At 47.8% G+C, this 18,816-nt stretch overlaps 1 long non-coding RNA gene across 5 annotated transcripts; it reads right to left on the reverse strand.

The window, feature by feature from the left end:
- Positions 1-20: 20 nt before the first annotated feature.
- Positions 21-3,670, reverse strand: LOC123044133 (uncharacterized). Of its 5 annotated transcripts, none has more exons than XR_006419839.1 (7): positions 3,261-3,670; positions 3,066-3,159; positions 2,898-2,983; positions 1,898-2,815; positions 1,093-1,824; positions 916-1,012; positions 21-833 (listed from the first exon to the last, which is right to left on the reverse strand). It is a non-coding gene; the product is annotated as an uncharacterized lncRNA (long non-coding RNA). The 5 variants fall into 5 exon arrangements; XR_006419840.1 differs by having other exon boundaries at positions 21-505; positions 778-830; positions 1,093-2,815; XR_006419837.1 differs by having other exon boundaries at positions 21-505; positions 778-833; positions 1,093-2,815.
- Between the last annotated feature and the right edge of the window lie 15,146 nt (positions 3,671-18,816).

Genomic DNA, 18,816 nt, shown 5'->3' on the forward strand with positions numbered 1-18,816 from the left:
TGTCTCTCTCTTTCCCTCTCCCACAACTCAAACCTTAATATTGTTCAGTATTAACATTCAACGGCTACAGTATATCCTAGAAGCTTAAACACTAAAGGAAAATCTTAACCTTTGCACGGGTTGAGACAACTTTTCTAACTTAATCCTGGCTCATTTACTCCACCATTCTGAAGCACATAAATTAATGGTTATACTCCCTAGACAATCAAAAATGACTTTATAGGGGAATGTTTTTAGTCCATTGCCAGAGTTGACAAGCGTCAATGTTTTTCTTGCCAACGGGCTTCCTTTGAACTGTAACCGGTTGTCGTTTCCTTGATCTTCATGTGTTTCATTCCACCCTTACCCAACAGGAAGACAAAGTCCCTATACGTCTCACTAAATAACCTTTGGAATTACCGCCACGACGCCATTGTGTGGTTTTAGATTGTCCAACTTAAACAAGGAAAGGAATCGAAATGCTCTACCACTCTGTTAATTAGCCATCTCAAATTTTGCTGAAAGCCTGAAAAAACAAATGTTAGTGCATGACTCTAGTGTTGACGATTTTAGGAGGCATGCACCAGTACATTATTCACATCCACATATCTCATATGGTCGTTCCAAAATTATTACAGCACATCTCTTCTATGAGAAAAATAAAACACATGACAAGTTTACACGGCCACACGCCATGGTATACAGAATGCACGATTTCAGTTTTCTAAATCATTAAGGAAACATCCATGAAATGAAAAAAATTCCGGTCTCATGGTTGAAAGTAAAAGCAGTACTTACTTTGAGTATATTTCTAAGGTTTTGCAGAAACAATGAATTCTTTTCCAGTGCAACTGCTGAAAGCATAATAAATGTGAAAATATAGTAAAATATTGTAAAATAGGCATGAAAATACATAAGCAAAGTATAACATGTTACCAGTCGCAAAGGACGGCTCCACAACCACTATCGGTTGTTCTGATGTAATATCCCGCGCAAATGCATTAACCCAGTTATGTCTGAAATTCGTGTGTTTCTGCATTCAACCAACTTTGAAACCAATGCATAAAACTGAGTGCATGAGGTGATTCAGTTGTGTCAGAAAGAAAAAAGTACCTTAACCAAGTCAACAGCTTGTGAAGAAAATTACACACATGAACAAATATATCTGGAGATATATGCCAGCAGTGGAAATATTGTACTTCCGGCTCTACGGCCAACCTATATCGAACTTCACATCAGTCATGCTCATATCATGCAAGCAAGAAAAAACATGAAAATCATCTAGATTCAGATAATTAGTCATATCCATTGAACCATAGATTCAGATAAGCAATGTCCGCACCTCCAAAACTGCCATATTCCCCTATATTGGACTTCAAAGTATTTCCCCATTTCTTATCAAGTAATATCAATCATTAAAGAACTATACAAATCGAAGGACACGAATCAAATAAATGGCAAAATAAATCAAACAAGATGACATTTGCAGTATCACTTGCACTTGCAAGGGCAGTTTATAAGATATGGAAATTGTGTGTTTTACGAAGAGACGAAAAATTCACTGGTCCAAAGCTTAGGGACGAAGGGATCACAAGAGGTTGGATACGTTCGTTGCTTATATTGCCGATTGACCGTGACACGTATAGAGCTATGATGTTCAGGAGGACATAGAGAGGAGACATGCCCGTGACCTCCATCCGTCCACTCGCTGCCACCGTTGTCCTTCGTTACTGCTTCGCGCGGCCCCGGCCGCTGCTGCTAGCAGAAGGGGAGGCAGGGGAGAGGAGGAGTGGAGGACCAGGGGCGGCGACGGAAGCACGTCCTACCATTCATGCCCTGCATCCACTATAATTCATGTCAAGTCTTCACAAGGATCAAAGAACTCTTACGAAGAGAACTGAAGAAAAAGTATACCCACTTCTCATAAGTAGATCATGCTTGTTTACTAAGCACCATGCCGGCCGAAGATAACAGAAGATCAAGCATCAAAGACCAGCAACAAACCGATCGATATGAGGACCAGGCCGGACGGCCATCGACATCACCTTGCTTCATCCATGGGGCAACCCCCATACACGTAATTGTTTATTGACAAAAATAAAACAATAGGAGCATTCTTTCTTGACAGGACCAGTGATATTCCTCTATCTGACCTTCACTTTTATCAGATTATGGATTTAAGTTCTTGTTATGGACGAATAATATGCACATGTTACTTGCTTCCAGTAGCTCTATCCTGAAGAATGTTCCTGACTAAGCTGAATGCACCAAACCAGCTGGCACAAAGGTCTCCATATTAGCAGAGTGAAAACCCATGCATTTGTCCCAAGACATTGGGACCAAACCTGCCTCGGAATTCCTTATAGCAAGCTAAATTTTCTATCTAACTGTAATTGGTTTTCTACATACAAATTCTTTAAAATATTTACACCATATCAATACATTAGAAATATTATCAAGATTTTGAATGTAGCAGACTTGATAACATTTCTGTTAAATACATGCAAAATCGACTCTTTTAGAAGAAACAAGGCAAATTTGTTACTATATATGTGAACTCGGGAACTTTTGAGCATGGCCTAAATTAATGTCCAGTACAACCAACTCACCTAGAACTGCCCACACTGTACGATCAAATGAAGCAAATCATTTGATCCTTCACCATGTTTTACGATGTCAAGTACCCAAAGCTCATGTTCAATAGCATAGACAATGAATATTACGGCAAACCTCACCTGATCGAATCATCAAGCTGCAGGTCAGTAATACCATGCCGTGCAGTACCTAGAGCACCCTATCAGCCACTAATTAAGGTTGTGCCTTGGTACTTCCAAACCTGCCAATAAATACAAGACATGAACGGATGAAAATCGCTGACCCATGTGCTCACATGGCTGGAACATAATTCTTTGACCAACCTAACACTGCACCGCTCACTCTTGCCCTCTTTCTTGGGGCCTGGAGGGATAGTCTGATTCTCCTGGAAACCCTCTGACCTCTGCAACTGCACAACCGGAAGTCATGACGGCCCAGCTAGCTATGGTTAATACGAATAAGATACAAGGTTATTTCTGTAGTCCCACTACCATCAAGACTGGTGGACGCAGCCGATGAACTCACTGCAGTCGGCCTCCTATGCATGCGGAGGGCCGCAACGCAGCCACGAAACACCCATTCCTCCTGGAGCGTACGAGATTAGCAATGCACGATTTTTGTTTAGGCACTACTAAGAGGGTGAGATTGGGCAAAGCGATGAGAAACCAATAAGAGCAGGGGGGTACCTGGAGTGGCTGTCTCTAGGGAAAGATGGCGAAAACCAGCAGTGCACGCACGAAATACCAGGCGCATCCTTACGGACGTACCTGACGCCGGAGACGGTGCTCTTGTCCTTGCAGCGCCGCACGACCTGCCCGTCACCCTCGTGGACGTAAACCTCCAGGTCCATCTCCCGCATCGGCAGGGCTTCACGCGCTCGTGGGGATCCTATCGTCTCATCTATCTGGACCGGAGGCGGCGCCGGGTGAGGATGGGCGGCAGGCTAACCCTAGCGCGCTGCGAGGTCGGGGTCATGGGTTTGTGCTTCCTGCGTGCGTCTGCTGCTTGAGGCGCTAGAGAGGATTGGGTGGGCTGGGCTCCCGAACCACCTCTTCCTTGTTCGGGAAAAATAATCGTGATCCCATAAAAAAGGAAAAAATCGGGATGAATTAAAATAAATCGGTGGGGATTGGTGGGAAAAAGGAAGGAGAAAATCGGTGGAACGAGGAGGACCAGCGACGGGTGGGGATGCGAACGAACGAAACCAACGAACGACCTACGTACTGAGACATTAGGAGTAGAGATAGAAGCCAAGTGGTTGTGAGCAGGTGATCGTCTTGCTTGTTGCCGACACACGCGAAGAAATCGACTGTCGGCGGGAGGCGCTCGCCTGCTAGTGTGTTGACAGTTGTATATACTCCGAGTGTCCTACTCTTGCTTATGCGTCCATCAGGAGCTACCGGGACCTGCCACGTCGTGTGTGTAAGCCGAGTGTTTGCCGTTGATGCTCGGTTTACTACTGCACTAGCAGTGCCAAACGGTCATGAGTTGCCTAGATCATACCATGTGTCATAGAAACCGAGTGTTGAACTCGGCTTAGAGCATCTCCAGCCGTTCGGCCCTCCAGGGCACCCAAAAAGAGCGGCCTGGGGGCAAACCGGCGCTAGATTGACCCTTGGGATTCGTTTCTCCCCACTTCCCCAGCCACGGCCCTAGGTGCCGCCCCCAAGGAATGTGGACTTTTTGAGCTTAGGCATCCGGGTCGGGTTATCCTAGCGGTCGGCTGAGCTTCATGTACCTGGAGATATGCGCGTGGTTGCATCGTTTAGGACGGCCATTACTGTGCTACCCATGTCCTGTTCTGCTAGTTGCGTAGGACCTATGGGTAGGCTGGCCACGGGCTTAGACCCCTGTTCATATTTGTTCTATTCTGACGTCTCATGTGATGTGTGAGCAGTCTGCAATGTATTCGCAAATGTCCATCTTCCTGATCTCTTTTTCTATTATTTATTTTTATGGGTAGAAAAATTTAAAGTGAGGCATTCCATCGCAACATATGATGTGTGTGGCCCATCAAAACTGTCAGCGTGAGCCTACTCCTTGTATTCCGTGGTGCCACGTATTCGTTCTTCTGTTCGTCCTCGCTATTTGGGCTGTTCATATTGACTCGTATAGTCCAAACGTTATATCCATATCTCCTTGTATTCAGGAAGGCGAGACGGCGGCGGCTTCCTAAAGATGAAATAAAAGTCTTTCCGGCTAGCCCCTGTTCCGGCGGTGCATCTAGCATCGTTGGTGGGCGTGTGGAGATGTGTCTTCGACAGACCTATCTTTGGTGGATTTGTTCGGATCTCGTCGTTGTTCGTTTACGTTCGTGTCTTCGGTTTGGATCATGTGGATCTACGTTATTTTTCATCGATGGCGGTTGCTGTTCTGTGGTGCTGGTCCTATGGGGCCTTAGCACGACGACTTCCCGACTGTCTACTACAACAAGTTGTGCCCGGCTCTAGCGATGGAGGGGCGATGACGGCGGCGTGCCTTTGGCTCGCTTCTGTGCTTGTAGTTGTCGCTAGGTGGTCTACGAATCTGGATGTAATTTTTATTTCTTGTATCCGTTGTACTGCCATGATTAAAGATGAATAGATATGAAGTTTTTTTGAAAAAAAAGTGAAAAAAGATAGAAAAATAAAAGGACAGAGAAAGCCCCGCCCGCTGAAACATATTACCTGTTTTTTGTTTTCTTTAAACAACATTACCCATGCAACCCCTTACATTCCTTACAAAAATGGTTAAAAAGCTATGAGACGTCTGCAGCCCGGATGCAACATCACACCCGGACGGGCCAGCTATTGTCCCCATGCGCTGGGTGCATGACTGCATGCGTTTCTGTCGAATTTGTCAAGACGCATATGTCTTTGAGCTGGGTGCGCAGCTAGTCTCCGGTACAGTAGCCTCCTGCAACGTAGGCTGATCACAGACCCGTGGGTGGCAATGCCTGTTTTAGTGGCTAAAGGAGGACGCGGATCCCTGCGCGTACGGACGGTCGAGATAGCTGGACCGGGGTGCGTACGCTCTCTGAAATGTTTTCGCGCCCCCAAGGCACCCCATATTCAAACTCGATCGTTCCCGCTCCAAAAAAAAGACACAATCCGGCGATCATCGCAATAGTTCGGCGATTCGGTGCCATAGTTCGGCGATCAAATGAAAGGATACGCAGTAGTTCGGCGCACAAAAAAGGAAGGACGCGGAAGGAATGCATCAAACGTCAAGCTCGACCTCCGGCATCGTCGGCGGCGTATGCGGGCTGGGAGGAGTCGGTGCGGCTTCCGGGCTAGTCGGCACGGCTTCTGTGCTGCTGGGCGCGGCGGAGGCATCGTCGGTGGGGCTGGGCGTCGTGGAGGCATCGTCAGTCGGGCTGGGCGGCGGCGTCACCGGTATCTGGTTCAGGATGAGGCCTCACTCCGCCAAGAACCACGCCTTGAGCTTCTCGTCACCGCTCTGGAGCATGTCGGCGCCGCCCATCAAGAAAGCCAGGTCGTTGTTCCTCTTTTTCGCAGCGACGTTGGACCGGAGCAAGTCGAGCTTGACGGCGCTGTTCGTCATCAAAGCAGCCCACCTCGCCTCAGTTTTCTCTTCCCACTGGGCGGCCCTGGTCTTGGCGTCGCCGAGGCAGTACTCGATGGACTCTTGCACGCGTGCGGCAGACGACTCGGCGTGTTTCGTCTTCTTGGCCCCTTTGTTGCCGTCCGGGCGCCGTCGGCCGCGCCAGGGGTCGGCGCGTCCGGCCTGTACGTCTCCTTGGCCTTGGCGAGGGTGCGCCGGACACCCGCCCACTTCTCGCACTTGTCGATTCGCTTGAAGACGTGAAGTTACTTGAACTCTACGTCGCTGTTGTCATCGCGGAACATGGCGAACATGCGTAGCAGCTGTGCCGAGGAAAGAACATCAGTCGGCTCAAGCGCACGCGCGGGCGCGCATACGGCGAAAAGCAATAGTGAGAACGGCGTGCTATACCTGATCCTCGACGCTGGTGCCGCTCTCCGGGCGAGCCGTGACCTCCTCGATGATCCCATGTGATTTGTTGCACGCCGTTTGGATGAACCCCCAATGGTTCGCCATCGCCTTCGACCCACGCTTCATGTGAACGCCTTTGAAGTAGGGGTCGACGAGCTTGCGCTCGTCAAACTCGGCCTTGATGCGGGCCCAATACGTCTTGATGCTCTGATTCGTGTCGGTGACCGAGTCGAGGCAGACGACCTTCCGCGCTTTGGTGAGGCACTCCTCTTCCTTGGACGCTCACTTGATGTGCGGCTCGCCGGTCTTGGCCGCCGTGTTCTTCTTCTTCTTCTTGCCTTTCCTCGTCGGCGCTGGCTCCTCCTCCTCTTCCTCCTCCTCATCCGGCTCTTCCTCGCCGTAATCGAGCTCGTCGTCCATGTCGCCGAGATCAATTGAGTCGTCTTGGGTAGTGAACCCGGGGGAAGCGGCGGCTGCAGCCGAGCCGGCTGCGATGATGTCTTCCATGTCGGCCTTCGTCGCCTTGGCGTCGCCAAGATGCGACGAGGAGGAGGCTTGCGAGTAGAGGCCGCAGCGGAGAGGTGGCGTTGGTGAGGTTGCGTAGTCCAGCGGCAAGTACGTGTACCGGGGGTACTACACGCCGGCGAACGCAGGCGAGGGCGTATGCTGGACTGGGCGCCCATTGGGGAAGGTGATGTTGGGGTTGAAGCCACCGTGGGCGTCGCCATCGGCATAGCCCGGCGACGGCGTGCTCCATGGGTGTGGCGACGACGAGAACCCGGCCGGAGAGCCAACGCTTTGCTGGCTCCAGGCCGCGTATGGGTGCCCATCGGGTGGATTCATCATTGCCGTGCGCGCCACCTCAGCTTGTTCGGCCGCCACGCGCTCCACCTGCTCCGCCGCCACCGTGGTGGCCGCATGCGCCGCTCTCTCCCTGGCCTTCTTGGCCCTGTTGCGCCTGTCGGCAGTGACGGCCTCCCGGCGCTGCACATCCACCTTCTAGTTGGCGTTGCTCATGCCCGGGGGCTTGGATGGCTTCCTTTGTTTCGGCTGGGCGACGGCGGCGGTTGTGGGATCCGTCGTGGCACAGGGCATCACTGTTGGAGAACGTTGCAGAAAACAAAAATTTTCCTACTCGTTTCACCAAGATCATCTAGGAGTTCATCTAGCAACGAGTGATTAGATGCATCTACATACATTTGTAGATCGCGAGCGGAAGCGTTCAAAAGAACGGTGATGATGTAGTCGTACTCGACGTGATCCAAATCACCGATGACCAGCGCCGAACGGACGGCACCTCCGCGTTCAACACACGTACGGAACAGCCACGTCTCCTCCTTCTTGATCCAGCAAGGGAGGGAGGAGAGGTTGAGGGAGATGGCACCAGCAGCAGCACGACGGCGTGGTGTTGATGGAGCTGCAGTACTCCGGCAGAGCTTCGCTAAGCACTATGGAGGTGGAGGAGGTGTTGGGGAGGGAGAAGGAGGCAACCAAAGGCCAAGGCGTTCAGGTATGAAGTCCCTCCTCTCCCCCACTATATATAGGAGGGCCAAGGGGGGGTGGCCGGCCCTAGGAGATCCAATCTCCTAGGGGGTGCGGCGGCCAAGGGGGGTTTCCCTCCCCCCCAAGGCACCTAGGAGGTGCCTTCCCCTCCTAGGACTCTTCCCCCTTCAAACCCTAGGCGCATGGGCCTATGTGGGGCTGGTGCCCTTGGCCCATGTAGGCCAAGGCGCACCCCCTACAGCCCATGTGGCCCCCCGGGACAGGTGGACCCACCCGGTGGACCCCCGGGACCCTTCCGGTGGTCCCGGTACAATACCGATAACCCCGAAACTTGTCCCGATGCCCGAAACAGGACTTCCCATATATAAATCTTTACCTCTGGACCATTCCGGAACTCCTCGTGACGTCCGGGATCTCATCCGGGACTCCGAACAACATTCGGGTTACTGCATATACATATCCCTATAACCCTAGCGTAACTGAACCTTAAGTGTGTAGACCCTACGGGTTCGGGAGACAAGCAGACATGACCGAGACGACTCTCCGGTCAATAACCAACAGCGGGATCTGGATACCCATGTTGGCTCCCACATGCTCCACGATGATCTCATCGGATGAACCACGATGTCGAGGATTCTATCAACCCCGTACGCTATTCCCTTTGTCTATCGATATGTTACTTGCCCGAGATTCGATCGTCGGTATCCCAATACCTCGTTCAATCTCGTTACCGGCAAGTCACTTTACTCGTACCGTAATGCATGATCCCGTGAGCAGACACTTGGTCACTCTGAGCTCATTATGATGATGCATTACCGAGTGGGCCCAGTGATACCTCTCCGTCATACGGAGTGACAAATCCCAGTCTTGATCTATGTCACCCAACAGACACTTTCGGAGATACCCGTAGTCTACCTTTATAGTCACCCAGTTACGTTGTGACGTTTGGCATACCCAAAGCACTCCTACGGTATCCGGGAGTTACACGATCTCATGGTCTAAGGAAAAGATACTTGACATTGGAAAACTCTAGCAAACGAACTATACGATCTTGTGCTATGTTTAGGATTGGGTCTTGTCCATCACATCATTCTCCTAATGATGTGATCTCGTTATCAATGACATCCAGTGTCCATAGTCAGGAAACCATGACTATAACGAGCTAGTCAACTAGAGGCTCACTAGGGACATGTTGATGTCTGTTATTCACACATGTATTACGATTCCCGGATAACACAATTATAGCATGAATAAAGACAATTATCATGAACAAGGAAATATAATAATAATGCTTTTATTATTGCCTCTAGGGCATATTTCCAACAGTCTCCAACTTGCACTAGAGTCAATAATCTAGTTACATTGTGATGAATCGAACACCCATGGAATTCTGGTGTTGATCATGTTTTGCTCTAGGGAGAGGTTTAGTCAACGGATCTGCTACATTCAGGTCCGTATGTACTTTACAAATCTCTATGTCTCCATCTTGAACATTTTCACGAATGGAGTTGAAGCGACGCTTGATGTGCCTTGTCTTCTTGTGAAACCTGGGCTCCTTGGCAAGTGAAATAGCTCCAGTGTTGTCACAGAAGAGCTTGATCGGCCCCGACGCATTGGGTATGACTCCTAGGTCGGTGATGAACTCCTTCACCCATATTGCTTCATGTGCTGCCCCCGAGGCTGCCATGTACTCCGCTTCACATGTAGATCCCGCCACGACGCTTTGCTTGCAACTGCATCAGCTTACTGCCCCACCATTCAAAATATACACGTATCCGGTTTGTGACTTAGAGTCATCCAGATCTGTGTCGAAGCTAGCGTCGACGTAACCCTTTACGACGAGCTCTTCGTCACCTCCATAAACGAGAAACATTTCCTTAGTCCTTTTCAGGTACTTCAGGATATTCTTGACCGCTGTCCAGTGTTCCTTGCCGGGATTACTTTGGTACCTTCCTACCAAACTTACGGCAAGGTTTACATCAGGTCTGGTACACAGCATGGCATACATAATAGAACCTATGGCTGAGGCATAGGGGATGACGCTCATCTCTTCTATATCTTCTGCCGTGGTCGGACATTGAGCTGAGCTCAATTTCATACCTTGCAACACAGGCAAGAACCCCTTCTTGGATTGATCCATATTGAACTTCTTCAATATCTTATCAAGGTATGTGCTTTGTGAAAGACCTATGAGGCGTCTCGATCTATCTCTATAGATTTTGATGCTTAATATATAAGCAGCTTCTCCAAGGTCCTTCATTGAAAAACTTTTATTCAAGTAGGCCTTGATGTTGTCCAAGAGTTTTATATCATTTCCCATCAAAAGTATGTCATCTACATATAATATGAGAAATGCTACAGAGCTCCCACTCACTTTCTTGTAAACGCAGGCTTCTCCATAAGTCTGTGTAAACCCAAACGCTTTGATCATCTCATCAAAGCGAATGTTCCAACTCCGAGATGCTTGCACCAGCCCATAAATCGAGCGTTGGAGCTTGCACACTTTGTCAGCATTCTTAGGATCGACAAAACCTTCTGGCTACAACATATACAATTCTTCCTTAAGGAAACCATTAAGGAATGCCGTTTTGACGTCCATTTGCCATATCTCGTAATCATAGAATGCGGCAATTGCTAACATGATTCGGACGGACTTCAGCTTCGCTACCGGTGAGAAAGTCTCATCGTAGTCAACCCCTTGAACTTGTCGATAACCCTTAGCGACAAGCCGAGCTTTATAGATGGTCACATTACCATCCGCGTCTGTCTTCCTCTTAAAGATCCATTTATTTTCTATGGCTCGCCGCTCAACGGGCAAGTCAGTCAAAGTCCATACTTTGTTTTCATACATGGATCCTATCTCGGATTTCATGGCTTCCAGCCATTTGTCGGAATCTGGGCCCGCCATCGCTTCTTCATAGTTTGAAGGTTCACCATTGTCTAACAGCATGATTTCCAAGACAAGGTTGCCGTACCACTCTGGTGCAGAACGTGTCCTTGTGGACCTTCGAATTTCAGTAGGGGCTTGATCAGAAGTATCTTGATCATTTTCATTAACTTCCTCTCCAATCGGTGCAGGCACCTCAGGAACATTTTCTTGAGTTGCGCCATTTTCCGGTTCAAGAGGTAATACTTCATCAAGCTCTACTTTCCTCCCACTTACTTCTTTCGAGAGAAACTCTTTCTCCAGAAAGGACCCATTCTTGGCAACAAAGATCTTGCCTTCGGATCTGAGGTAGAAGGTGTACCCAATAGTTTCTTTTGGGTATCCTATGAAGACGCATTTTTCCGACTTGGGTTCGAGCTTTTCAGGTTGAAGTTTCTTGACATAAGCATCGCATCCCCAAACTTTTAGAAACGACAGCTTAGGTTTCTTCCCAAACCATAATTCATACGGTGTCATCTCAACGGATTTCGACGGAGCCCTATTTAAAGTGAATGCGGCAGTCTCTAAAGCATAGCCCCAAAAAGAAAGCGGTAAATCGGTAAGAGACATCATAGATCGCACCATATCTAACAGAGTGCGATTACGACGTTCGGACACACCATTAAGCTGAGGTGTTCCAGGCGGCGTGAGTTGTGAAACTATTCCACATTTTCTTAAGTGTGCCCCAAACTCGTGACTCAAGTATTCTCCTCCACGATCTGATCGTAGAAACTTGATTTTCCTGTCACGTTGATTTTCAACCTCACTCTGAAATTCCTTGAACTTTTCAAAGGTTTCAGACTTGTGTTTCATTAAGTAGATATACCCATACCTACTTAAATCATCAGTGAGGGTGAGAACATAACGATAGCCACCGCGAGCCTCAACACTCATCGGACCGCACACATCAGTATGTATGATTTCCAATAAGTCGGTTGCTCGCTCCATTGTTCCTGAGAACGGAGTCTTGGTCATTTTACCCATAAGGCATGGTTCGCACGTGTCAAATGATTCATAATCAAGAGACTCTAAAAGTCCATCAGCATGGAGCTTCTTCATACGTTTGACACCTATGTGACCAAGGCGGCAGTGCCACAAGTATGTGGGACTATCATTATCAACCTTACTTCTTTTGGTACTCACATTATGAACATGTGTAGCATCACGTTCGAGATTCATAAAGAATAAACCATTCACCATAGGAGCATGACCATAAAACATATCTCTCATAAAAATGGAACAACCATTATTCTCAGATTTAAAAGAGTAGCCATCTCGAATTAAACGAGATCACGATACAATGTTCATGCTCAAAGCTGGCACTAAATAACAATTATTAAGGTTTAAAACTAATCCCGAAGGGAGATGCAGAGGTAGCGTGCCGACGGCGATCACATTGACCTTGGAACCATTCCCGACGCGCATCGTCACCTCGTCCTTTGCCAGTTTCCGCTTATTCCGCAGCCCCTGCTTTGAGTTACAAATGTGAGCAACTGCACCGGTATCAAATACCCAGGAGCTACTACGGGCACTAGTAAGGTACACATCAATTACATGTATATCACATATACCTTTTGTTTTGCCGGCCTTCTTATCCGCTAAGTACTTAGGGCAGTTCCGCTTCCAGTGACCGCTTCCCTTGCAATAAAAGCACTCAGTCTCGGGCTTGGGTCCATTATTTGGCTTCTTCCCGGCAGCTTGCTTGCCGGGCGCGGCAACCTCCTTGCCGTCCTTCTTGAAGTTCTTTTTACCCTTGCCTTTCTTGAACTTAGTGGTTTTATTGACCATCAACACTTGATGTTCCTTCCTGACTTCTACCTCTGCTGATTTCAGCATAGCAAATACTTCAGGAATGGTCTTTTCCATCCCCTGCATATTGAAGTTCATCACAAAGCTCTTATAGCTTGGTGGAAGCGACTAGAGGATTCTGTCAATGACCGCATCATCCGGGAGATTAACTCCCAGCTGAGTCAAGCGGTTATGCAACCCAGACATAGTGAGTATGTGCTCATTGACAGAACTGTTTTCCTCCATCTTACAGCTGAAGAATTTGTCGGAGACTTCATATCTCTCGACCCGGGCATGAGCTTGGAAAACCATTTTCAGCTCTTCGAACATCTCATATGCTCCATGTCTCTCAAAACGCTTTTGGAGCCCCGGCTCTAGGCTGTAAAGCATGCCGCACTGAACGAGGGAGTAGTCATCGGAACGTGCCTGCCAAGCGTTCATAACATCTTGTTCTGCAGGGAGAACGGGTGCGTCACCAAGCGGTGCTTGTAGGACATAATCTTTCTTGGCAGCTATGAGGATGATCCTCAGGTTCCGGACCCAGTCCGTATAGTTGCTGCCATCGTCTTTCAGCTTGGTTTTCTCTAGGAACGCATTGAAGTTGAGGACTACGTTGGCCATTTAATCTACAAGACATATTGTAAAATATTTAGACTAAGTTCATGATAATTAAGTTCAACTAATCAAATTATTAATGAACTCCCACTTAGATTAGACATCCCTCCAGTCATCTAAGTATTACATGATCCGAGTTTAACTAGACCATGTCCGATCATCACGTGAGACGGACTAGTCAACGTCGGTGAACATCTTCATGTTGATCGTATCTTCTATACGACTCATGCTCGACCTTTCGGTCTTCTGTGTTCCGAGGCCATGTCTGTACATGCTAGGCTCGTCAAGTTAACCTAAGTGTTTGCATGTGTAAATCTGTCTTACACCCGTTGTATGTGAATGTCTGAATAAAACACCCGATCATCACGTGGTGTTTTGAAACAGCGAACTGTCGCAACGGTGCACAGTTAGGGGGAACACTTCTTGAATTTATTGTGAGGGATCATCTTATTTACAACCATCTTTCTAAGTAAACAAGATGCAAAACATGATAAACATCACATGCAATCAAATAATAAACGTGACATGATATGGCCAATATCACATAGCTCCTTTGATCTCCATCTTGGGGCTCCATGATCATCTTGTCACCGGCTTGACACCATGATCTCCATCATCATGATCTCCATCATCGTGTCTCCATGAAGTTGCTCGCCAACTATTACTTCTACTACTATGGCTAACGCGTTTAGCAATAAAGTAAAGTAATTTACATGGCGTTTCTCGATGACACGCAGGTCATAAAAAGAATAAAGACAACTCCTATGGCTCTTGCCGGTTGTCATACTCATCGACATGCAAGTCGTGAATCCTATTACAATAGCATGAACATCTCATACATCACATATAGATCATTCATCATTCATCACAACTTTGGCCATATCATATCACAAACCACTTGCTGCAAAAACAAGTTAGACGTCCTCTAATTGTTGTTGCAAGTTTTACGTGGCTGAATTAGGGTTCTAGCAAGAACGTTTTCTTACCTACGTTAAAGCCACAACGTGATTTGTCAACTTCTATTTACCCTTCATAAGGACCATGTTCATCGATTCCGCTCCAACTAAAGTAGGAGAGACAGACACCCGCCAGCCACCTTATGCAACTAGTGCATGTTAGTCGGTGGAACCGGTCTCACGTAAGCGTACGTGTAAGGTTGGTCCGGGCCGCTTCATCCCACAATACCGCTGAAGCAAGAAAGGACTAGTAACGGCAAGAAAGTTGACAAATCTACGCCCACAACAAATTGTGTTCTACTCGCGCAAGAAGAACTACGCATAGACCTAGCTCATGATGCCACTGTTGGGGAACGTTGCAGAAAACAAAAATTTTCCTACTCGTTTCACCAAGATCATCTAGGAGTTCATCTAGCAACGAGTCATTGGATGCATCTACATACCTTTGTAGATCACGAGCGGAAGCGTTCAAAAGAACGGTGATGATGTAGTCGTACTCGACGTGATCCAAATCACCGATGACCAGCGCCGAACGGACGGCACCTCCGCGTTCAACACACGTACGGGACGGGAGACGTCTCCTCCTTCTTGATCCAGCAAGGGGGAAGGAGAGGTTGATGAAGATCCAGCAGCACGACGGCGTGGTGGTGGATGCAGGGCGTCACAGCAGCAGGGCTTCGCCGAGACTACGAGGGAGAGACGTAACGGGGGGAGGTGGAGGCGCCAGGGGCTGGTGTAAAATCCCTCCTCTCCCCCCCACTATATATAGGGGTGCCAGGGGGGCGCCGGCCCTAGTAGATGGCATCTACTAGGGGGGGCGGCGGCCAAGGGGAGGTTTCCCTCCCCCCCAAGGCACCTAGGGGTGCCTTCCACCACATGGACTCTTCCATGGTGGAAACCCTAGGCGCATGGGCCTATAGGGGCTGGTGCCCTTGGCCCATCTAGGCCAAGGCGCACCCCCTACAGCCCATGTGCCCCCCCGGGACAGGTGGCCCCACCCGGTGGACCCCCGGGACCCTTCCGGTGGTCCCGGTACAATACCGATAACCCCGAAACTTGTCCCGATGCCCGAAATAGCACTTCCTATATATAATTCTTTACCTCCGGACCATTCCGGAACTCCTCGTGACGTCCGGGATCTCATCCGGGACTCCGAACAACATTCGGGTTTCTGCATATACATATCTTCATAACCCTAGCGTCACCGAACATTACGCTGAGGTGTTCCAGGCGGCGTGAGTTGTGAAACTATTCCACATTTTCTTAAGTGTGTGCCAAACTCGTGACTCAAGTATTCTCCTCCACGATCTAATCGTAGAAACTTGATTTTCCTGTCACGTTGATTTTCAACCTCACTCTGAAATTCCTTGAACTTTTCAAAGGTTTCAGACTTGTGTTTCATTAAGTAGATATACCCATACCTACTTAAATCATCAGTGAGGGTGAGAACATAACGGTAGCCACCGCGAGCCTCAACACTCATTGGACCGCACACATCAGTATGTATGATTTCCAATAAGTCGGTTGCTCACTCCATTGTTCCTGAGAACGGAGTCTTGGTCATTTTACCCATAAGGCATGGTTCGCATGTGTCAAATGATTCATAATCAAGAGACTCTAAAAGTCCATCAGCATGGAGCTTCTTCATGCGTTTGACACCTATGTGACCAAGGCGGCAGTGCCACAGGTATGTGGGACTATCATTATCAACCTTACTTCTTTTGGTACTTACATTATGAACATGTGTAGCATCACGTTCGAGATTCATAAAGAATAAACCATTCACCATAGGAGCATGACCATAAAACATATCTCTCATAAAAATGGAACAACCATTATTCTCAGATTTAAAAGAGTAGCCATCTCGAATTAAACGAGATCCCGATACAATGTTCATGCTCAAAGCTGGCACTAAATAACAATTATTAAGGTTTAAAACTAATCCCGAAGGGAGATGCAGAGGTAGCGTGCCGACGGCGATCACATTGACCTTGGAACCATTCCCGACGCGCATCGTCACCTCATCCTTTGCCAGTTTCCGCTTATTCCGCAGCCCCTGCTTTGAGTTACAAATGTGAGCAACTGCACCGGTATCAAATACCCAGGAGCCACTACGGGCACTAGTAAGGTACACATCAATTACATGTATATCACATATACCTTTCGTTTTGCCGGCCTTCTTATCCGCTAAGTACTTAGGGCAGTTCTGCTTCCAGTGACCGCTTCCCTTGCAATAAAAGCACTCAGTCTCGGGCTTGGGTCCATTCCTTGGCTTCTTCCCGGCAGCTTGCTTGCCGGGCGCGGCAACCTCCTTGCCGTCCTTCTTGAAGTTCTTTTTACCCTTGCCTTTCTTGAACTTAGTGGTTTTATTGACCATCAACACTTGATGTTCCTTCCTGACTTCTACCTCTGCTGATTTCAGCATAGCAAATACTTCAGGAATGGTCTTTTCCATCCCCTGCATATTGAAGTTCATCACAAAGCTCTTGTAGCTTGGTGGAAGCGACTGGAGGATTCTGTCAATGACCGCATCATCCGGGAGATTAACTCCCAGCTGAGTCAAGCGGTTATGCAACCCAGACATAGTGAGTATGTGCTCACTGACAGAACTGTTTTCCTCCATCTTACAGCTGAAGAATTTGTCGGAGACTTCATATCTCTCGACCCGGGCATGAGCTTGGAAAACCATTTTCAGCTCTTCGAACATCTCATATGCTCCATGTCTCTCAAAACGTTTTTGGAGCCCCGGCTCTAGGCTGTAAAGCATGCCGCACTGAACGAGGGAGTAGTCATCGAAACGTGCCTGCCAAGCGTTCATAACATCTTGTTCTGCAGGGAGAACGGGTGCGTCACCAAGCGGTGCTTGTAGGACATAATCTTTCTTGGCAGCTATGAGGATGATCCTCAGGTTCCGGACCCAGTCGTATAGTTGCTGCCATCGTCTTTCAGCTTAGTTTTCTCTAGGAACGCGTTGAAGTTGAGGACTACGTTGGCCATTTGATCTACAAGACATATTGCAAAGATTTTAGACTAAGTTCATGATAATTAAGTTCAACTAATCAAATTATTAGTGAACTCCCACTTAGATTAGACATCCCTTTAGTCATCTAAGTATTACATGATCCGAGTTAAACTAGTCCGTGTCCGATCATCACGTGAGACGGACTAGTCAACATCGGTGAACATCTTCATGTTGATCGTATCTTCTATACGACTCATGCTCGACCTTTCGGTCTTCTGTGTTCCGAGGCCATGTCTGTACATGCTAGGCTCGTCAAGTCAACCTAAGTGTTTGCATGTGTAAATCTGTCTTACACCCGTTGTATGTGAACGTCTGAATAAAACACCCGATCATCACGTGGTGTTTTGAAACAGCGAACTGTCGCAACGGTGCACAGTTAGGGGGAACACTTCTTGAATTTATTGTGAGGGATCATCTTATTTACTACCGTCGTTCTAAGTAAACAAGATGCAAAACATGATAAACATCACATGCAATCAAATAATAAACGTGACATGATATGGCCAATATCACATAGCTCCTTTGATCTCCATCTTGGGGCTCCATGATCATCTTGTCACCGGCTTGACACCATGATCTCCATCATCATGATCTCCATCATCGTTTCTCCATGAAATTGCTCGCCAACTATTACTTCTACTACTGCTAACGCGTTTAGCAATAAAGTAAAGTAATTACATGGCGTTTCTTGATGACACGCAGGTCATATAAAAGAATAAAGACAACTCCTATGGCTCCTGCCAGTTGTCATACTCATCGACATGCAAGTCGTGATTCCTATTACAATAGCATGAACATCTCATACATCACATATAGATCATTCATCATTCATCACAACTTTGGCCATATCATATCACAAACCACTTGCTGCAAAAACAAGTTAGACGTCCTCTAATTGTTGTTGCAAGTTTTACGTGGCTGAATTAGGGTTCTAGCAAGAACGTTTTCTTACCTACGTTAAAGCCACAACGTGATTTGTCAACTTCTATTTACCCTTCATAAGGACCCTGTTCATCGATTCCGCTCCAACTAAAGTAGGAGAGACAGACACCCGCCAGCCACCTTATGCAACTAGTGCATGTTAGTCGGTGGAACCGGTCTCACGTAAGCGTACGTGTAAGGTTGGTCTGGGCCGCTTCATCCCACAATACCGCTGAAGCAAGAAAGGACTAGTAACGGCAAGAAAGTTGACAAATCTACGCCCACAACAAATTGTGTTCTACTCGCGCAAGAAGAACTACGCATAGACCTAGCTCATGATGCCACTGTTGGAGAACATTGCAGAAAACAAAAATTTTCCTACTCGTTTCACCAAGATCATCTAGGAGTTCATCTAGCAACGAGTGATTAGATGCATCTACATACCTTTGTAGATCGCGAGCGGAAGCGTTCAAAAGAACGGTGATGATGTAGTCGTACTCGACGTGATCCAAATCACCGATGACCAGCGCCGAACGGACGGCACCTCCGCGTTCAAC

This window comes from Triticum aestivum, chromosome 2B (genome assembly GCF_018294505.1).
Source record: "Triticum aestivum cultivar Chinese Spring chromosome 2B, IWGSC CS RefSeq v2.1, whole genome shotgun sequence".
NCBI lineage: Eukaryota > Viridiplantae > Streptophyta > Magnoliopsida > Poales > Poaceae > Triticum > Triticum aestivum.